The sequence below is a fragment of the Macrobrachium rosenbergii genome, chromosome 6 (genome assembly GCF_040412425.1).
Source record: "Macrobrachium rosenbergii isolate ZJJX-2024 chromosome 6, ASM4041242v1, whole genome shotgun sequence".
Taxonomy (NCBI): domain Eukaryota; kingdom Metazoa; phylum Arthropoda; class Malacostraca; order Decapoda; family Palaemonidae; genus Macrobrachium; species Macrobrachium rosenbergii.
In genome coordinates, this window is record NC_089746.1 from 26,081,551 (window position 1) to 26,104,147 (window position 22,597).

Genomic DNA, 22,597 nt, shown 5'->3' on the forward strand with positions numbered 1-22,597 from the left:
TAGGCTCTTTATACGGGATTGCAGCGTGAGGTGAGACTGGATTAACTTGAGACTGTTCTACAAAGGGAACGCAGTCTTCACGGAGAGAGAAAGAGCATATCTTCATACTTTGGCAAAAATCTGTCCATGGAAAGGTGAGAATTTCGAATAAGATCATTGACTGTATTTCCAGAAACAGGAACAATTTAACAAGTTGACCAAGTCTTACTGTCTTTGGTAAATAGCTGCATCACTAACTACAGAAGGGCAATTCGTATGCATCAAGTGTATGCAAATATGTATATAAAACATATACATACATACATACATACATACATACATACATACATACATACATACATATAAAACTTTACAACAGGGGAAAAAAACAATAGGTGTAAGCCTTCACCAGTTCAGACTTCATAACTATGCCATTTTCAGGGGACTGATATATAATGGTAGAGACTTCAAATATGTTTGCTAGCTTATATTTTGGAAATGTCTACCATATGCATCAGTCCTATGAAAGTTGCAACCGGTTAGGATTTACATCCAGCGTTTCATTTTTTTCTCGTGGCAAAGCTGGACATAAAAACCATGAGTCAGAGTGATCACTGTTAAACATACATACATACATACACTACATATAAATATATAATTATATAATATATATGTGTATATATATAACGGTTCAGCACTTGAAAGTATGAGTGAGACACTAACTGCTGTGTGGTTTTTCCATGCATCCCGTGTAGGGGAAATGGCTATCATTGATAGATTACATATATATATATATATATATATATATATATATATATATATATATATATATATATATATATATATATATATATATATACGATTTTCATCAATTATCTTGATTTTCATCAATTCGATGATACTATTATGATAAGGAAGGCAAACAAGTAAACCTTCAACAAAAGGAGGTATACTAACCAATGACGTTGCAAACAAACAAACAAACAAACATAAAAACATAAACGACCGAGCCATCTTCAGTGTTATCCGTTCTGCCAAATGCAACATGCGCATACTCACGTACACACACAAAAGAAATCGAAAAGTAAAACAGGATTGTGCAACAGCAGCAACAAATCTTTCGGGGAAAAAAATAATAGAAAGAAAAACGAAAAAGGTGTCAATAACTCTGGGGAAAGCCAATCACAGCCAACCAGATCACTCGAGGCGTGACAGCTATATTGCCCTGGGTACAATTTACGGCAATAACTCCCTGCAAACTGAGAGTAACCGACAGTCAATCGGGACAAAGCCCGCCTGCCCAAAGTGACGGGTCTGCCAATACTGAGTTTTAGGTCGGACGCATCTAGATACGACATTAGTCTCACCCTTGAAATGAAATGCAAGTGCCAACAAGGGCCAGTTAATCTGCGGTGTCATTAAGCTTCTTAGAACTGTAAAATTCGGTCGACCTGTTACACAACTGCAGAGGACAGGAAGGAAGAGTAAGAGTTTCTTGTTGATTCTATTATCATTAAAAGACAGACTCTCAAAGAATATGAAAAAAAAACGTCAACTCGCTTGCAAACCTGAACGGACACTAACAGTCTTTCGCGATTAGCGAAAAATTAGATACAAAGGAAATATAGGCTATATATACATATACACACATATATGTATATTATATATATATATATATATATATATATATATATATATATATATATATATATATATATATATATATATATAATATATATATATATATATATATATATATATATTTGTGTGTAAAATACATCGGCCTTGGATGATGGATATATATATAAGCCTTCATCAGTTCAACAGTTCAATTCGTATAAACACTGAAAAATATATACAGATAAATGGATATTATCTTCTGAATCCAAAATACATCAGCTGGATGAACCAAAAGCAAATGTTGGCTGGAAACAAAAAACACTGCAAAAATAGTAACATAAATTGACAAACTTGTACTCCAAACATGTACAGACTAGTTTTTCTCAGAGAGAGAGAGAGAGAGAGAGAGAGAGAGAGAGAGAGAGAGAGAGAGAGAGAGAGAATTTTAAATTATGACCATGTTCAAAAGACAGACAGCAAGAGAGAGCGAGTCGATAAATACGAAGTAAATTTTGAAATACGAGAGTAAACGGAAGTCATAATAATCCAAAGTCAATAGGCCAAGGCCAAATAGACTGAGTGAAATTTGTCATTCAGGTGTAATACTGTACAATGTGTACTTTCTTCATTTAAAGTGACAATTTCAACATGCCAGCCACGAGAAAAACTGACATTTAGTGGCGCCCCGTTCCCACAGTGTTCCCGGACAAGTATGTGTGTGAGTAAAAAGTATACCTTATTTTACGAATTAGAAAACAGCTGATCATTTACCGAGAAATGAATCCACCTGAAATAAATTCCTCTAATTCTTCAGTGTTCGGCCGGAGATTCGGACAAGTATGAGAGAGAGAACTATACCGACCTGTCCAAGAGAGAGAGAGAGAGAGAGAGAGAGAGAGAGAGAGAGAGAGAGAGAGAGAGAGAGAAAATTAGCTTTATAAATTGTGTATTCATACAATAAGTTTATTATATTTTTACCTCCAATCCAGATTCCACTTATTATCATTTTTTATGCAAGAGCTGATTTATTTTTTTGATTCTTATGTCAACAGATAATTCTATCCGTTTTTGTAAGTAATATTTCTTATTATAACCTTACTTTTTATGGAATAGCCAGGATGGCAATTGACCCCAAACCTGTCTATAGCTATGTATTAAATAAAAAAAAACACGGTTACACTAACCCTTGCCTGATATATCTGTCTACCCATCACACCTAATGTTAATGTTACATATCTTTACTTTCATGTATTCATCAATGTTTTAAGATTTGTTTGTAACAGCTTTATTGTCATGCCACATCGCTGATACATCGGTACAATTACAGGAAGAGCGAGAAACACTTACTTTCATTTCAGTCCCTGTTATCTTAATCATCCACTATGCTAATGAATTCCGAAGGCGTTTCTTGATCTTGAAGGAATGCCATTTCACCGTAATGCCACAACGTGTTCTCATGAACATCCCTGATCAGATCCTACACCCGACTTCTTTCAGGCAGGAAACTTTCGCAGTTCCTTTCGGAAGTTCGTCCTTAATGAGTTAAACTCCTGCTTGACCTCATGAATACCAGCGTCATGGTATTTTTCCCTGTACTTCTGTATGAGAATCTTGTAGTCATCTTTTTCCTTTTACATGTCTATATTCTTCAGATCAATCTTCTCCTTAGAGCAGGGGTCGGCTACCCCAGGCCCACGAGAGATTTTAGTCCGGCCTGCCAACTAAAAACCTGGACACTAATTATCTAACAGTTATCTAGTTTAAGCCATTAAGGATGTGGACATGTTATCGAACAATAAGCAGAAACAAGTGTCTCATTAACTAATTTGCCATTTCTAACCGTATTCCGTTTGTACTAATGAATTTACTTTTTTTTTGATGAAATTAGTTGTACCCTGTTATTCCTGAAGTAAAATAAAGAGCCTTGTTTAGATAATATTACATTAACTTCTTTGTTTTTTCTTTAAACCTCCAGACCAAGGCAGCCTTCTAGACAGAGCTGTCTGAGGTCAAGACAATTTATTATAATAGATTTGATATCATGGGCTCCCTCCGAGACACTCCATAGCAGTCTGGCCCGCTCTCTCCAAAAGGTTGCCGACCCCTGACTCAGAGGGTATGTCTCTGTATATGTAAATGCACTAAAAAAAAAAAAAAGAAAAAAAAAAAAAGTCCTTTCGGCCTCCCTCCCCAGTTTGTAAGACGTTTCCACTAAGACAACAAAACTAGAAATGAGGAATATCCTACAGTCTTACCAGATGGCGGTGGCTAACAATACTCATTCACTAAAATGCCAATAAGGCTGAAGTGGTCGTTTCAGTACTCAAGAACAACCCTTCAACCACCACATAACACTATCAATATTATTGACAACATTCCAATACTAGTCAATAAACTGACAGTGAATGGTCACCCATGGGTTGTGACATACCTGTCAGCCAGGAATTGGAAGGACAAAGAGTGATTTCATGTTTATTTAGCTGAAATATTTAAGGCCACGAAAAGGTAACAAGTAAAGAGTCAGGAAGACAATGAGGATGAGATATGGCGTGCATATGTGTTTACTACAAGACTGAATGGTTAAGACTGAGTGGAGCAGAGGAAAAGGTTATAAAAGTTAAGACTGAGTGGGGCAGAGGAAAAGGTTATAAAAATAAGTTTATATTATCCAGGAAAGAAAAGAATGATATTAACACCTAAAGGTTGTAAAAAAATCATATTATCCAAGAAAGAAAAGGATGATATTAATAAGAAAGCTTCTGAGAGTCTAAATTTGGAGAATATGAAAGAGTGGTTGTTCCAGGTGATTAAAATGCAATGGTAGGTGACAAAGAAAGAAGGAGACAGTGGCGTTGGTAGTTTTGGAGTTCCTGGAGTGAATGGAACTTGAAAGAGCGTAGTGGAAACGTGCTTGGATGGGGAACCTGACTGTTGAAAACACGATTCCAAAAGAAGCATATTCATAAGAGAGTTGGTTAGGTTATGTTTTAGTTCAAAGTTGATGAAAGAGCATATTTATGAGTGTAATGATCATCGCTTGTCCAAAATAAAAGTTAAGATGGGCATAAGTTTTTAGTTAAATAAAAAGCGAAACCATGGCTGTGGATGTAATGAAGAGAAGTCAATTTGGTAATAAGGAAGCGAGAAAAATGTTTAAGGAGAAAATGTATGAAATGAGGACTATGGTCAAAGACACGTAGGTGAATTAAGTCTACGAGGGGTGGGTAAAATTCTATGATGGGGTCACAGGAACAGCAGGAGGTAAAAGGAGTATTAAGAGGTAGAATGAGGAAATTGGAGGCTTAATGAAATAGATAAAAAGCTGTAAGTGGAAACTGCTTAACAGGTATACATGGGGATGGATACGTTCATCAATAAGAAAGTGAGAGAGGAAAAGAGGGGAAGTAATAAAAATGGATGGAAGGAGGCGAGCAAGAACACTTGGAGAATAAGAACTTATTCTATAGAGTACTAAGTGCATCAAGGATAATAAACAAATGGATCTCAGAATGTAATATCCAAATGGGGAGATGTTGTTTTTAATAAATGCAGCCTTGGTAAATGAAGTGAGAATCTGAAGGAGTTGCAAAAGGTAGACAACACAAAAAGCAGATCTGACTGACGTAAGAGTGGGAATGACTGTTGAGGAAGTAAAGATAGCAAATATATACATACAGAAAACTGGTATGACACCAGAAGTTGCTGCGGTGTGGTTGTGAAAGGAAATAGATTAAAAAGTGAGATAAAATTATTCCTTTGTATAAGGGTAAGGGTAACAGAGAACCATGGGAATTTTAATGGAAATGCGTTACGTTATACATTTGGGAATGTGTATGTCAAGAACTTGATGTAAAAGGTAAGACAGATGACAGTACTGACAGACAGAGTATAGCAAGGGTTTAGACGAGAGAGAGGGTAGGTGGATCAAATGCAATGTATCAGTTATGTAAGAGTTGGAAAATAAAGGAAAAAGCAGAATTAAAATAGAACCAAGGTGGAATGGGGCTCCTGTTGTATAATATGGAGGATACGGAGGAAACCTGACTATCCTTCATGCCTATGTCATATCCTTGTGGAATACTGGTAACGAGTCAGCGTGTTCTAGAGCACGGCACTCTCAACAAAACCTTAAAACCAAATTACAGATGACCCAGTGAGGATCTATGGAAATTTTTTTATTAAGTTCTACTTAGAGGAGCTTAGAAATGATTGCAGCTTATCTTCAAAGAAGTTCAAATATTTGTCTGTCTCACTGGTAAGGTTAAAACGCTTCATCTGCAAAGACATAACTTGACCTACTGTTCAAAACTTCATAATAGTTTCTCATTCTCGGTATAAAAATCCTGATATCATGACGAAGTGAACATATTCATTTGCCATAAACACAACGGAAACGTCATACTTTCCATCACACATGGAAAATAATTCTCCATAAAAAAAATTCCCGGTGCCATACTTCGACTTTTGCAGCCTTTCCAAAAGTCCGTGTCCTCGTCCAGATAGAAAGATTTCACCTTTAAAATAACTGGACCGTGAGCGGGCTGTCGTTCCCCCAGACAAACTGAACGACTATTACTGTCAACCTGTCCTCTTCCGATAAACTTGTCCCCAATATTTTCCAATCTCTGCACCGGATTCCGCAACAGCATTGCAAGCGCAAGCACGAGAACTTGTCTCATAGCGAAAACGCCTATTTCATCTCTATACTTCTTTTCTGACTTCTCTGCGTTGAAAGCTTCGAGGCAGGCAGCAAAGAAAAGCTACCCAAATACAGTTCAGGCACCGTTAAAAAAAAAGTATGGGATAAATATTAGAAAGTGCTGCTGTTGTTTGCAGATGAAGCTGGCCATGTGCAGGCACGGGGTGTTGCCCTCCAGCAGTCGGTATTGAGAGGAAAAACTTTGATTCAGTATCAATACATCGACATTTTCCGATGTTTAGTGCACAAAGATAGGCCTAAAACCACTATTCAAGCTCAATTGCTGGAGAAACAATATGAATCTGGCTTACGAAAATAATACTCTTACTTTGTGAGGGAAACCAGACGGGATAAAACAACCCAAGTAACTAGGTAAATGTAAAGAAACAAAAACAAAACAAAACCAAAAAAGTGTAGCAAAAGAGAAAATTCCTGTAATATTTTCTAAACGGAGGAAGCTCATGACAGGTAGAGAAGGACAAGCAAAAAGTGAAGGCAGAAAAAGTAATGGAACAGATGAAGGATTGCAAAAATGAATCACATCGACTAGACAATTCTTTCGTCTTTTCGATTTTATATTATACTTAACTGGTGCCTACAGTTTACCCACCAAGAGTAATACTACAGGGAAATGATTTAATCTCTCACAAGATTAACAGCATTTTAAACTGTATTTTAAAGTGGAAACACAATGAACCGGTCACCAAAATTATAAAAGTTCTTTTCCATAATTTTATCAGATTATGGAAAATGCTTTGCTCATGGAAATAATAAACACGAAAAAAACATACATTTTTTCTTCCCCTTCCCCGCAATCTACTTGTAATAACAACTTACAACAAAGCGACAAAGCTACTTTATGAAAACTTATTTAGCTTAAATGTCAAGGTGGCTTACATTTACATCCTTCACACAAAACAGTCACAACGGTGTTTTTAAATTATTAATCACTGCATTGCCATAGCAATTTCATTATAAAGATCTTGCTGATTCGATGAATTTTTGCAGGTGTTCTTTCGATTTTGCAAATTCTTAAGCACTAATTATGGAAGCAGAAGATAGCAGACTACTCCTACTGCATCGTACAAATTATACCACTGCAAACATAACTGTTTGGGAAGAGGATGAAGGTTTTTTATTTCGAATGAAAAGTATGTATGTGTATGTATATACACACATACACACATATATATATATATATATATATATATATATATATATATATATATATATATATATATATATATATATATATATATTTATATATATATATATATATGTATATATATATATATATATATATGTGTGTGTGTGTGTGTGTATACATACATATATACATACATATATATATATATATATATATATATATATATATATATATATATATATATATATATATATATTTATACACACATACAAACGAGAGACTTGCAACAGCAAAATATTAAACATCGCAAAAAATAAGCTAGAGCAGTGTCAGGCAAAAGGGCTTTGCAATCAAGTTAAATTTTGTCACTGGGAACATTAAACAACATTGGTATGTGACACGGGTGTAGGTTGCCTGTTAGAATGATTGGTTTAATGTTGTAATATGGCACTACAACGAACGGAATGTTAGGCAGAGATGACTCTATACTTTGGATTCCCGAAAAAATTGTCAAACATAGTATACGACATTTTTTTTTTCACAAAGGTCTGCGCAACGCAGTGGTTCACGCTAAAAGACATTGTTTGGAAAATACATAAAACTTCCCACATTTAATGTCTTACGACTTTTAAAAATTTACCCAGGTAATAAAGTAGCGTTGACAAACAGTACACGGTATTTAGAACATAAACAAAGTTTTTAAATCTATATATAGTGTTGGATATTACCATGATAACAAGCTTATCGAAACTTCACACAGCTGGTAGAAGCCAAATAAGGAAGAGCGATGATTATAAAAGCAGCTAAGAGGCATAAGGCAATAGTCAAATTCATTCCCGAAAGTACCATGACAGAGTACCATTAAGGTAAGACTTGAGAGAAAAACCGAGCGCAATTTGTTTCGGCTGCTTTAATTTTACTGCTACATTGTCATTACCTCTTCTCATGTCACGGTAACATCAATCACTATTTGTGATTTTATATGCTCTGTATATTTTCTAAATACCACCTGCTGCTTGTAAAATCGCAGGACATTAATTGTTCCTTTAAAAAGAAAACCCTAATTCGCTGTTGTTGTTGATCGAACTCTAGCATGCGCCCTGTCGCGACAGAGGATACTGAAAAAATGGCATCGCTCATAACCTGTTTGTTGTATTGTTTTTTGTGTAAAGGTTCACAGGACGAGACTCTATCCACCGTAATCGAGTCCTGATGACAGAAAGTAAGAGGAAGGACAAAGAATGAGGAACAGACGCTTCTCTAGAATTATGTCTTTCGGGAAATTCCAGCTGTCACTCTCATTCCCAAAAGGTGCTCAACAATCCGAAAACTGCCTCATTTCATTTTCTCGACGTGTTATGACCACAGCACCACAGTTGAGAGCACTGGAAGGACAAAATGTAGTTTCTTTTAAAAATGACTGAAACAGCTAATTTACTGATAGTCCACAAAATCAACAGTCCATTGTTCGCCTGTGCAGTGTACATTAGGAAGCTGGAGGACTTACCAATACATAAGACTGAGTTACGTAAAAGGAGTTCGACATAAAAATTCCACATATATTTAATCGAAGTTGATAGAAGTGATGCAGACGAACGCAGAAGGAAAACAGCACCAATTACGAATTGAAATAGGTTCGTTTGCTTAGAAAAGTCATTGTTTTTCTCTTCCACTTCACACAAAATCATCAATATGTTGTCAAACCTGCTCTGTTTCTCTCTAACTCATTATTAATTCTCCTCTGTTTCTCTCTAACCCATTAATAATTCAATGTTTTCCATTTCCGCCTCCCTTCACTTAAGCACCCTGGTCATAAAATATCATCGTATTCCATGAGTACTCGGATAAAAAAAGACCGTTTTCCGAGCACACACGGCTACGACATCTCACCTCCGTTTGCATTTAAATCTCAAAGAGGAAAATACAGACTTTTCAGCAACTACCACGACGTAACCTATGGTAGCTTGCGAACATCATATAAAAAAGCTGGGAACTGCGACACAAGTCTGTATTCTGCATACCTGAAATACATTAATTTAAAGAAGTTCGTGGCCTTAAAATTGTTTGTATAAAACCATTAACATACAAACAAACAGAGGTCTGCGGTACAATTTAAGATACTATACAGACACGGTCCCCCAGCCCCGCTTAAAATCTGAATTTAAGCGAGGGCTCATATATGGGAAGGTTACTATATAGCTCGACGGTCTAGAGTCCAACATCACTGTACAGTACACTGTTTAGGCTGAGCCCCGACGGGCGAGAGAACCCGCGAACATCGACAGTTCTCGGGTGTCAATTTTCTTCCACTTCAGCCACCACTAACAATTAATGACACTTCTCCCCCAGAAAGGCGTTAATTAATTGGTTTTATGACGGGATTTAAATTCTCCGTAATTAGACACTACGCAGCCAATTAGCACTGATGTTACCCCCTCTCAAAATGATCACGTTGGCGTAATAAATAATATGGACTAAACTGCGTCCTTCTGTTCTTGTTGCTTTTATTAGTGAAGCGTTTTTCGTGCAAAATAATACGGTTTCATAAAGAGTATAACGAGCACTTTCTAATAAGTGCTACAAATTATACAATTAATGACGAGGGAAGGAAAATGAAAAACACAGCGTTTTCTCTAGGGAAGTCATCTTCAGAACTGTATCTCTCTCTCTCTCTCTCTCTCTCTCTCTCTCTCTCTCTCTCTCACACACACAAACACACACACACACATTTACTTAGGTTCTTTGCAGCGTGCCTTCGGCCCCTAGCTGCAAACCCATTCGTTCCTTTTCCTATACCTCCTTTCATACTCTCTTCCATCTTACTTTCCACCCTCTCCTAACAATTGATTCATAGTGCAACTGCGAGGTTTTCCTCCTGCTACACCTTTCAAACTCTTAATGTCAATTTCCGTTTAGGAAAGGCTGAATGATTCCACACACACACACACACAACAAAGAGAGTGAGAGGGACAAGGAACAAGAAGAGTCAAAGAAACATTCATTGGGCGACCCCCACCAGATAACCAAACTTCTGTCAATACCTAAGAAAATTTAGCTTTGTTTCTACAGTGAGAAAAACGTTAAACCGTCATCGATACATACTAAAGTCCTCCGTCGAAGCTTTTCGCCAAGTTTGGTCATAACCTGTTCACTGATGTTCACACGATCCGGCTAACAGACATCCAAACTGGCAAACTGAACCGAAAGCATAACGCCTCGGGCCGAGTTAATATGAAACAATAAGACAAAAATGCCGCCACGAAGGGATGGAATCGTACTTGAGCAACGACCAGCGGGAGGGAAGATTGGATGCTGAAAAGAAAGAAATAAAATTCCATCTTCCCATCAGCGCATATAACGCCTTGGTGGCAACAGTCTCTTCTGATTACGAGACGAACAGGAGCCACGAAAATCCTCTCTCTCTCTCTCTCTCTCTCTCTCTCTCTCTCTCTCTCTCTCTCTCTCTCTCTCTCTCTCTTCGTTTCATTTCATACGTTCTCACTCGTGTTACAATTTCTTCCACTACTACCATTGCTGCTACTACTACTAACAATAACGATAATATACTTTATTTCAACTCATACCATTTACAAATTAAGACCGCAGATACAACAAAGACGTATAAATACATTAACATATGAAAAAAATCAGCCATATCTAACAGTTGTATAAATCGTGGCATATAACTGAAGTTACCGACGAACTTAGTCAAACTTTGTGAGCACTTACGGCAAAAACAGAGGCACTAAAGTGGCTATAGTACTGACAATATCGGGAGTGCTATTAAAAAAATAATAAAACCCATGATAAAAGTCTCTTCCCGTCGAATAAATTAATTATTCAGTGATAAAAAAAATAAAAGCATTGTTTTGCATATTGGTTCACACTCCGGCATTATAACAAGAGACGATTCAATTTTCGAGTTTTAAAAAGTGATAAAGCGTTTTCGTCATTTCTGAAAAGTTCAGATTGTTCAAGATGGTCTTTTTCCTCAAGACGACCTGTTCTCCAGAGCCTTGACGAGAATTTATCACTTAAACTTGCCGCTCTTTATTTACATCCAAAAATCTACAATTTACTGTCTGCATGTGCAAGGGCTACACCAAAAGAAGGAAAGAGAGAAACGTATAGATAAATGAATTATATCAAATATAAATCAATGGGCAAAGGAGAAACTTGACAAATGAAAACTTGACTCAATGAATAAAGTCAAATAAAAAAATAAACACACAAACGAAGGAAAGAAGTCAAAGACTCTGAATACGTCCCTTTTCTCAGATTAGGCGGGAGGCTTTCAGAAGGCCTACGGGAGGAAAAGGTCCTTTGATGAAGGCGATTCCCTTTCCTGAGGCTCCTTCCTTTGACCTACTTTCTTTGAGCGAGATACTTGTGGCCACTGATATGTTAATGGTATAGAATACTAACAGACACGCGTAGCCAGACACTCAAACACATCAAACGACCTAGTTTATTTGGTCGTGGTCCTTACGGCAATTGACATGTTGATGGCATCACATATTAACTCACAAATATTGTCAGACAGGCCATATTAAGTTATACACTGCCTGACAGGCGTCGGGGCAGAATAAGTGACATTTCTGAATGGGGCAGAAATTTGACACACTAACATGGAAATATTAAGAGCATAATGCTTGATATACATCAGAACACGAATAACAACCTATTGAATTACTGGTATAGCTTATTAAAAGATATATAAATTAATGGCACTGAATGTTAAAGTACAAACAGTTCATTCTTATACCGGAATGCTAATGGGCATAATACACAGACATTCGATCATAGCAAAACACACGCTTAGCGCTTTCGTCAAGAATTACAAGACACCCACTGTCAAACATACGACAAGAACATAAACCAACACACATTCCAATCAACAGAGAATAATTATAACCAAGAGACAATATGACGAGCAGACAGGCACGAGAACACACGATGGAATGAAGCGCCTCTCCGTCCCTTCCAAGTTAAACTGGAATTTTCAACGCGTACTCAATTTCATGGTTTCACGTCTTCTTCTCTGGAGAAAAAATTGGACACGAGATTCTCATTCATGTTCTTTTGGATGCCGGGATCAAAAGCCTCGGGGCCAAAGAGGATGAAGGGGGGAAAAATTGGAATTTAAGCGGCTTCCAAATGTGTAATTAATGGCTTTCATTAAAGGGAGGGAAACAGCTCTAAAGATGGCTGAAAGAGACAGAGAGGAGGGGATAGCAAGGAGTAAAGAGGAGAAAGGAGGAAAGGGGGGTTGGGGAAAGATAAGGAGGAGAGGCTGAGGGAAGGAGAACAGAATTCTTGGTCAGTTTCCAAGGAAGAGGAAGCAAAGGATGGAAGGGATTCGTGAATCTGTAAGGCGAGAACGAAAAGGCATTTCAAGCAATTAATAGACACTGAAGAGAGAAAGATACTCAATCCACGACTGATTGACAGTAAAGACTGAGTGACAGTCATTTGATCTATGATCGACAGATCAACTCAAGGTCAACAGAATATGACATACCTCTCTCTCCCTTCTAACCTATGGACCTTGACAGGAGCACCGCAGTCTGTCATAGGGGAAATGACTTTGCAACGGCCCATTAAAGTCAGATAAGTTTGTCTGCGAGAAAAATATCTCTAAATTATTTCGGTTCCTTAGGAAATTGCATCATCAGTGTTCCCCGTGAGCCAGAAAACGAAGACGTAAGACACTGCAGATGTCATCGATGGCACCTACATCAAACAATATTATTAGACTCGCATCAGCAGCCAATGGGCAAGTGTTGCCACCGTCTATACGTCAGCCTGTCTGTCATGAAGAAGAAAACATTACTTACGATGATGTATTGTTCTTGCGAAGCATTACTGTAGGTCCTTACTGAAGGTGTTCTTCTCTGCCTCCTCCCTGCAATGAAAGAGAAACAGTGTCGATTATTGTTCATTGTATATCCTCCAATATAAGAGAAATTCACCAAACATTATTTCTTTCTGCAATTTCTTCCGTAAAATTCAAAGAATACACAGAAACTGCAAAATCATGTACCTACCAACACCCACCACACACACGCCACACGCATACAAATACACATACACACACATATATATATACATATGTATATAATATATACATAAATATACATAAACACTTGAGCGCGTTAATAACCTTTCAATTGTTTTATGAAAGCAGTTATCAATTAGAATTATGTGATCTCTCCAAGTATAGTTTGCAGCTGCTTCAACAACTATGATGTTGACAAAAGGAGTGAGAAGTGTGCAAAGCCTTCATCCAAAATAAACCCCCCCCCACCTCCCGAAACAAAACACAAAACAAAAAACAAGATTAGAAAGATGACATGAAAGCAGGTTACGGGATTCCTATTCAGATACTCTCAAGTTCCGAGTTAATAGCAAAATGAAAATCAGTAGCAAACAATGCTCGTCACAGAGAGAATGAACACCCTATGGAAAACAAGATGGCTTTCATAAAGACTGTAAATTCACTCCACAGAGAGGCCCAGTACTTAGCCACAAGTTGAATTAAACTATGCATGTCTTCACAAGGGGCCCCTACCCTTCCTTAACGGGAGGTAAAGTAAGTCTTCAAATACAAGTGCACATTATACCGTTCACAACTCTCTCTCTCTCTCTCTCTCTCTCTCTCTCTCTCTAGTTTGATATTTTATGTGCCTCCCACTTGCATAGCTGATATACTTTCTCTCACCCGGAAGGAGCTGGATACATTTGAGTCTCTCTCTCTCTCTCTCTCTCTCTCTCTCTCTCTCTCTCTCTCTCTCTCTCTCTCTCTCAGAAGGCTACGTTTCCGTCTGTGTGGAAGGCTCATTAAAACCGGAATATAACAAACATTTCAAAGGGCCGAAGATGATGATGGCCAATTGGACGGAGACATAAGTTCCGAGAGTTTGCAATTTCCCTAAGAGCAATTAAGACTTTATTACCAACATAACTATCCTCCATTATTTTTGGCACGCGTATTCCAACATTTCACGGGTGATTCAGGAGAACCCAACCACCTCTCCTCTCTCTCTCTCTCTCTCTCTCTCTCTCTCTCTCTCTCTCTCCGAGTCAGAAACCTCACACTACCTTCTTTTTTTGTCCTGTGGCCTTGGCTGAATATACTGTCACGCGCTATTTAGTGACATATATGCATGCATATATATATATATATATATATATATATATATATATATATATATATATATATATATATATATATATATATATATATATATATATGTATATGTATGTATGTATACATATATATACAGTATATATATATATATATATATATATATATATATATATATATATATATATATATATATATATATATATATATATATATATATATATATATAATATAAATATATATAGTCCCTGTGATTCAGTGGCTATGAACCTCTCCTCACAAGCGAGAAGACATGTTTGATCAAAGCTATGAATAAACGATTTTAGCACGTTTCCTGATAATTCAATTAGACATCTGTTGACCTAAACAGCAAATTACGCACTTCTACTTAACCAAAAATGGTGGACAGTAGCCAGAGAGGAGAAGGGCATGGGGCTGGCATCCTCATTCCAGATGAATTGCTCAGAATCGGCAGATTAACACCCCCAGGAACTAATTCCTCTAAGGAAAGAATCGTATATTTTAATTTACATAGATACATACATAACAACATGCAAAAACACTATACTGTATGTATATATATATATATATATATATATATATATATATATATATATATATATATATATATATATATATATATATATATATATATGTATATATATATATATATATATATATATATATATATATATATATATATATATATATATATATATATATATATATATATATATATATATATATATATATATATATATATATATATATATATATATATATATATATACATATACTGTATATGTTTATACGTGTGTATGGTGAACGCTTCGAGCCACCTGAACGAACACCTTGGATAAATCAAACACTCCGGTAAACTAAAATTTTACTCGATTTCTCAAAAATAGCGAAATGAAAAAAAGGGAGAAAAAGAAGAGATCTTAACTTTTATTTCTTCTAATAAATCACAAAATCTTTCATTTTGGCAACCAAAACTTTTATAAGGCAGCTAATTTTGCTGAATTCAGTAATTCAGTGCATTTCGCACCGAAGAAATCCATCTTACGACCATACACAACTGCCAATAAACCATATTTATGTATAGTCTACATGTAAATTAAACCAACACGATATTTTTTTCGTTTAAATGCATTTAATTCTGGGAAGCATATTTAGCGCCAATATCCAAAAGTTTTGTGACGTAGGTTCATGAACTTAAATAGATAAACTATAATTTACGACAATCGTAAGTTTCAAGGCTATCAGCATCTGTGCAAGTCACCCGTTCAGGAAACGTACTGGGAAAAATAAAGATAAAAAAATCCACACCATTCAAGTAAAATGTCTGAGTCACGGACTGCACCATGCATCTGCGAATGAATATTGCAAAACCGTGTTAACATTCCTGTGAATAAGCAAACACTCCGTTCAAAGAAACATTCCCATGAAGGGTCTGTTCTCTGGCCGCTTCTTACCCTGCCATCACACAAACACGGTGGAATTCTTCTCCCATGGTAGCAATTACACTCAAGCCATTCCCAAACCCGGATAAATGAGGGGGGGGGAAGTAAAAGCCGACAGGTAAAGTTAAGTATACCTTAGTTTAACCAGACCATTGAGCTGATTAACAGCTCTCGTAGGGCTGGCCCGAAGGATTATATTTATTTTACGTGGCTACGAACCAATTGGTTACCTGGCAACGGGACCTACAGATTGTTGTGGAATCCGAACCACCGAGAAATGAATTTCTATCACCAGAAATAAATTCCTCTAATTCTTCCTAGCCGAGAACGATACCGACCCGGCCAACGAGGAGCCGTAGCCCACAGGTAACTGCAATGGTTTGGAGAAGAAGTTGCTGAATCTTGCAATATTTGCAGCCTGGTACAAACGGCAGTGGCTTTACATGAATCTCAAAAGACAACCTCTATTATAGCTCAGTTCATTATCAAATCTGGTTGTGATCATGAAAATTAGAGAGGAATTCTAAATGTCACTGAAGTAAAGTTTTCATTTACTGGAAAGTCCATTCTAGTAAACGAAAATCCATTCTAATGTTCCCAATAGGTCTACTATGCAACAAAAAGAATTTCTATTTTCACAATGAATCTTTCACATACTTGCTAAAACTTTTGCAACTACAATATAAAAATGCACACACAACCTCAGAACGGTTTTTAAAGCGGTCTGAAAGGGTCAAATGAAGACAGACTTCGAGGCACTGACTTTCGACCTCACTTTTCAAGTAGCCTCGCATACACGTGGTGTGACACTTATCGAAGGCATCACATTTCTCAGACCTCCTTTCAAACGTGGTAAAATATTTATGCGACACTTAACCCCTCAATGTGTAAGAAATAATTTAGGAATGTGACACTTATTGAGGGTATCATATTTCTCAAACCTCCTTTCAAACCTTTCTCGTCGAACAAACAATCTTTCTATAGAGTAAAATATTTATGACTCTTTAAATGACACGTAACCACCTGCAATGTAAGAAATAATTTAGGAAGGTCATCACACCATGAGTCCCCAGTCCTCTCAAAACCTCTATCGACTGACGATCCTCGTTAAGCAAACACACCTTTTCAACAGAATATGGAATTTATAAACTCGAAGCTACAAAGAGGGGGGTAAAATTTTCGGAAATCATCACACCCGGCGCCTCCGAGAACGCATCCTTCATTTTCCTCCTCTTCGTCTTCTTCCAATTTTTTTCCTTTGTGAATTCATATAATGGCCCCACTAAAAAGAAGCTTTCTTTCAATCTTCCGAGAATTTCCTCTTTGGCAACTAGTCCACTAATTAGTTTTCTGTTTGCGTTCCCCAGCGCTTTCACTCCTCTGTATTTCATTTCTGCTCAACAAAGCAAGCAGACTTATCATTTAGCAAACAGAAATATCATATACATTGAAAACCAATATTGAAACTGAGGAAACTAAATAGAATACCAAACGAATAAACACAAGCGCACACACAAAGAGAGAGAGAGAGAGAGAGAGAGAGAGAGAGAGAGAGAGAGAGAGAGAGAGAGAGAGAGAGAGAGAGAGCACCTTTAAGCTTTTAGGAGATAGACTGGGCCTAGCGGAAAGATCTGACAGATAATTCTACTGTCTACCTTACTTTGACGTAACGTGAAATTAATTGAAAATGGGAAACACTTCTCTCTCTCTCTCTCTCTCTCTCTCTCTCTCTCTCTCTCTCTCTCTCTCTCTCTCTCAAAATCTATGGCCAGGCCATGGTCTAACTATTCATAACCAATTTTCTACCTTTCTTTTCAAACTGTTGTTAGTTTTTTCTGTTCGGAGTGCGTTTATCAAACAAATATTGACCTGATTGTGTGTTTTCCTGTTCAAAGTAAAGTTTACTGAACAAGTGTTTGCTTTCTTTGGGTCTGAGTCAGCGTTTCTGTCAACAGGCCCCAACACTCAGAGCCCTCAGCCTAAAGTTACTCCATCAAAGTGCTGAAATCCCTGAGGAGGCTCCATTCTCTTTGTTGATGAGAGACACTTGACAGTACAGTCTGCACTCGCGCACTTCGGATTGGTTGGATTCGCATCACGAACGGTTATGAATCGTTGAAACCGAATAACTCATATGAATGCATTCCACACAACGAACAATAAAAGAAAAATAACATCTATACAACAAAAAATAACACATTTCGTTGTTCAGGGACGTAAAGATTATGATTTGACACTAAGAGGCTAGACCTGGTTTTTAACAGAATCTGTCAAAAGAGTTACTCTTCACAAAAGTCTGCGTAACTGTCTTGGCGTCAGCAGACAGACGTATTATTGATACGGTCACTTCAAAATAACGTCTGTCCGTCTTGGTGTCCCACCTCTACGTCGATTACCTTCGTTGTTCCAACTGATCATGAATCAGTCAATTACCTTTTATGCACGAAAGGAATGAACAAAATACGCTTAACTACAGCCATAAACAACTGCCTTGCCGTCATTACATTACAGTATGAGAAATACTCGCAGATGCATATAAACATAAGTACATATAAATACATGCATAAATGGATATGCGCGCACACATATTATACATACGTATATACATACATACATATATATATATACATACATACTGTGTGTGTGTGTGTGTGTGTGTATATATATATATATATATATATATATATATATATATATATATATATATATATATATATATATATATATATATATATATATATATATATATATATATATATATATATATATATATATATATATTCTCGTAACCATGTTACATTTCACAAAACGGGACAGGAAATATGTGTTCCGCGAGTGGAACCCTTCATTGAGATACATGGACACGAAACATCAAAAACAGCAGAGCTTACTGGATTGAGTTAAAATGACTCATTTGATGGTTACGTAACAACGACTTCAAGAAGTGGATGGCATTTTTGTTCCTCGGTGCGTCCTCCACTGCTTTCTTCGTAGGATGAAGAGCCTACTAATTGAAAGTGCTTTTGAAGACTCTCTCTCTTTCTCTTTCTTTCTCTCTCTCTCTCTCTCTCCTTTTTCCCACTTTCTCTTTCCTATTATGCTGACATTTCCTTTGATATGGACTTTTTCCAAGACTCATTTTTCTTTTTCTGCGGCAGTAATGGCAAAGCTGAGAGCTCCTCGAGAGCTCTACGCGATTCGTCGCGGCCTGTTCTGAGGAGGGCTGACCAATCGTGGGGAAGCTGTGAGAACTGGGGAATAGGCTTAGGAGTAGGGGAATGGGTAGGGGAAGGGGTAACCTCCCTGGATAGGTGGGAATACACGAATATGAAAAGGTTGAGGGGATCATCCAAATGAAGGGGGAGGTGCCTCCATCAGAGTAAAGGGGGGAGGGGGGTTGGGAATATCCAGCTAACGAGGGATACGCTTTGGCATCAAAGAATCACTAAGCACGGCAGGCATATGGGGAGAGAGAGAGAGAGAGAGAGAGAGAGCTGTTTACTCTGACCTTTACACGAAACTGCTGACCTGTATTCTAATGTGGAATTACTGAGTCTATGGATATTAAAAAGATGAATAGTGTGGAATCGCTGTCAATGGATATTTACATACACCTATGTATAGGCAGAAATACACATTAAATTTTGTTCTTTTATGGAAAAGTGGTTAAAACAAGAAACCAGTAAAAAATGCGCCGAAGAAACGTTTCTGCGGCGCAATCGAGTTTTCTGTACAGCCGCTACAGCGTATAATCAAGGCCACCGAAAACAGATTTATCTTTCGGTGGTCTCGGTATAATGCTGTATGAACCGCGTCCCATGGAACTTTAACCACGGCCAGGTGGTGGCCTACCCTATATAGTTGCTAGAAGCATGATTAGGTGACTTTAACCTTAAATGAAATAAAAACTACTGAGGCTAGAGGGCTGCAATTTGGTTTGTTTGATGATTGGAGGGTGGATGATCAACATACCAATTTGCAGCCCCCTAGCCTCAGTAGTTTTGAAGATCTGAGGGCAGACAGAATAAAGTGCAAACGGACAGACAAAGCCGGCGCAATAGTTCATTAGTGCTAATGAGAACTTTAAAAAGTTCATGAACATACACAATATTTGTCACGTTTCAAGACAACTGAATATCTTAATATTTATCGTCATAACACTCCATCGTAACTTTTTATTTACTGATAACTGCATAGAAATTATATAAACACAAATGTAGGCACTGGCGGATATATGTCTTTTGTTAAGAACTATTTTTATATTTTTATAGTTAAGCTATCGTAAAAATTGTCAGTGGCTGCTTAATGTTTCTTCCCGTTGCATCTATTAGTTTATTATTTTCTTTTACATCTCACTCCCCCCCCCTTTTTTTATTCATATGACATGCTAAAGGTCTATTTTGCATTGAACCTCATGACTTTATACACATTATCATTCAAGTTTATAATACTAATAATGCAAGCACACGTCTCAAGTGTACAATTTAAACCACAACCACTCACAAACGTATACCACGATGCAAAGCTCTTATTCGGCATCAGGCATTAAATCCTAAAAAACAAATTCCATTCATCAGCATCAACGGCTTCTCTAATCGTTGGTCTTAACATTTTCTCAAGAATTCATAACCACATAATTACCCTGAATACACACAATGACCAGCAATTACCCTATTGTTGAAATTCATCGTTGGGAAAAGTCAAGTCAATCATGCAGGTTGACGTTGCATGGTATTAACCTAATCTTGACAGATAGCAATGAATTGGATAAACTGCTCTGAAATGGTTACACGCTGCCAGACGTAGGACGAAAAGGTTGTGTGTTGCCATCGTAGCGTGGAACTGCATTCTGACGTAAACACTCGAAACGAATGATATCGTCTACACTGCTCCATGTTGCACATATTGTTTAGAGGACATTTATGTGGAAAAGGTTATACTGATTCCAAAGATAGGATAAGAGCACGACAAAAAAGTTCGTGATTTGCAAGAGTAGGCTATTAAAAAATTTATTTTTCTTTTGTCCTTTTAATCCTTTAAATCTCTTCTTTTTGATAACACCCCAAGTAGAGCTCTATTAAAAAAAGAGAAATAAGAGAAGCTCTTCATGCAATACGAGAAAACACTATAATTCATAGAAAACAATAAGCGCCGAGGTCTCTTCGGCGCAATCGAGATTTCTGTACATCGTATAATCAAGGACACCGAAAACAGATCTATCTTTCGGTGATCTCGGTATAATGCTGTATGAGCCGCGGCCCGGTGGTGGCCTGGCCTATATCGTTGCCGGATGCACGATAATGGCAAACTTTAACCTTTAATAAAATAAAAACTACTGAGGCTACAGGGCTGCAATTTGGTATGTTTGATGATTGGAGGGTGGATGATCAACATACCAAATTGCAGCCCTCTGGCCTCAGTAGTTTTCAAGATCTAGGAGCTGACAGAAAAAGTGTGGATGGACAGACAAAGCCGGTACAATAATTATCTTTTCAGAAAACTATAAAAACATGATTCTTTTTAAATCTGTTTGGAAACTTTGTCTTAATTTGAAGTATTGGCAGAAGCTACAGTATACTAGGCGAAAGGAACCAGTTCCTCCGGTAATAGTTAGCACCATATAGTGTACTAGCAGCTACACTAGAAAACAACTATTTTCGATTTCATGTCAGCTTCATAATATATATATATATATATATATATATATATATATATATATATGTGTGTGTGTGTGTGTGTGTGTGTGTATATTAAAATGAAATATTAGCTAATGGGCAAGGGGTATTAACCGAAAAGGAATTTTAACACAAAAAACCGCGACGGCGATTAGAGATAAGCTTACCTAACACTTCCGAAAACACTTAGGAATAGTTAATTAACAGAAATAAAATTTAAAAATGGTAAATCATAAGTAAAAATGACAAATGAAGAGACATAACAAAATCGATAAAATCAAAATGAAAGAAAGTAAACCTGGAATAACATACAGCTAACCTGCGCCAAGGCTGAGCAATCCACTCTACCAACTTCTGAAGGTCCTTCATAAAGACCCGATATTTTCCAAAACATAATATTTAGTCAGTGTTTCGTAAAAATCTACTTACAATTTTTTTTATAAAACCATGTTTACAAACGTAAACATACAAACGAATAAACAAAACTAAAGAAAAACACACACACAAAAAATACACGGAAACAAGCAAACGTTATTGAAACTTTCGACAGACTTTAGGGGTCTGGTGTCAGCAGCAATGGGTCAGATGCCAAATTATTGTGAAAGGTTTGGGAAAAATTGGAAAAGATAAAAATAAATAGGTGTGAAAAGGGCAATGATGATAAAGAGGAAGGAAAAGAAGCGAGTAAGAGAAACTCAGGCTGAGAGTCTGAGGATCAAAAACAAACATATTAGGTCTGATGGGATTACAGTTAAGATTCCTTGAAAGTCTGGTAGAGACCAGAGGTAATAGTCTTTGTGGGAGGGACTAAGAAAATAGAAAAGTTGAAAAAGTAAATGGGACTGGCTAATTTTGTTCATATGCCAC

General features: G+C 37.0%; 1 protein-coding gene across 5 annotated transcripts in view; it reads right to left on the minus strand.

Moving 5' to 3' along the window:
- The window catches only part of LOC136839372 (uncharacterized), a 225,768-nt gene that overhangs the window by 118,833 nt on the left and 84,338 nt on the right, over positions 1–22,597 (minus strand). For 3 of the 5 annotated variants that reach the window (XM_067105286.1, XM_067105289.1, XM_067105288.1), the window contains exon 2: positions 13,283–13,350. The gene's annotated coding sequence lies outside the window, so the exon portion shown is untranslated. Of the gene's footprint in view, positions 1–2,946; positions 3,771–13,282; positions 13,351–22,597 lie in introns of those variants that run through there. The other 2 variants (XM_067105287.1, XM_067105290.1) reach the window with 2 other exon arrangements.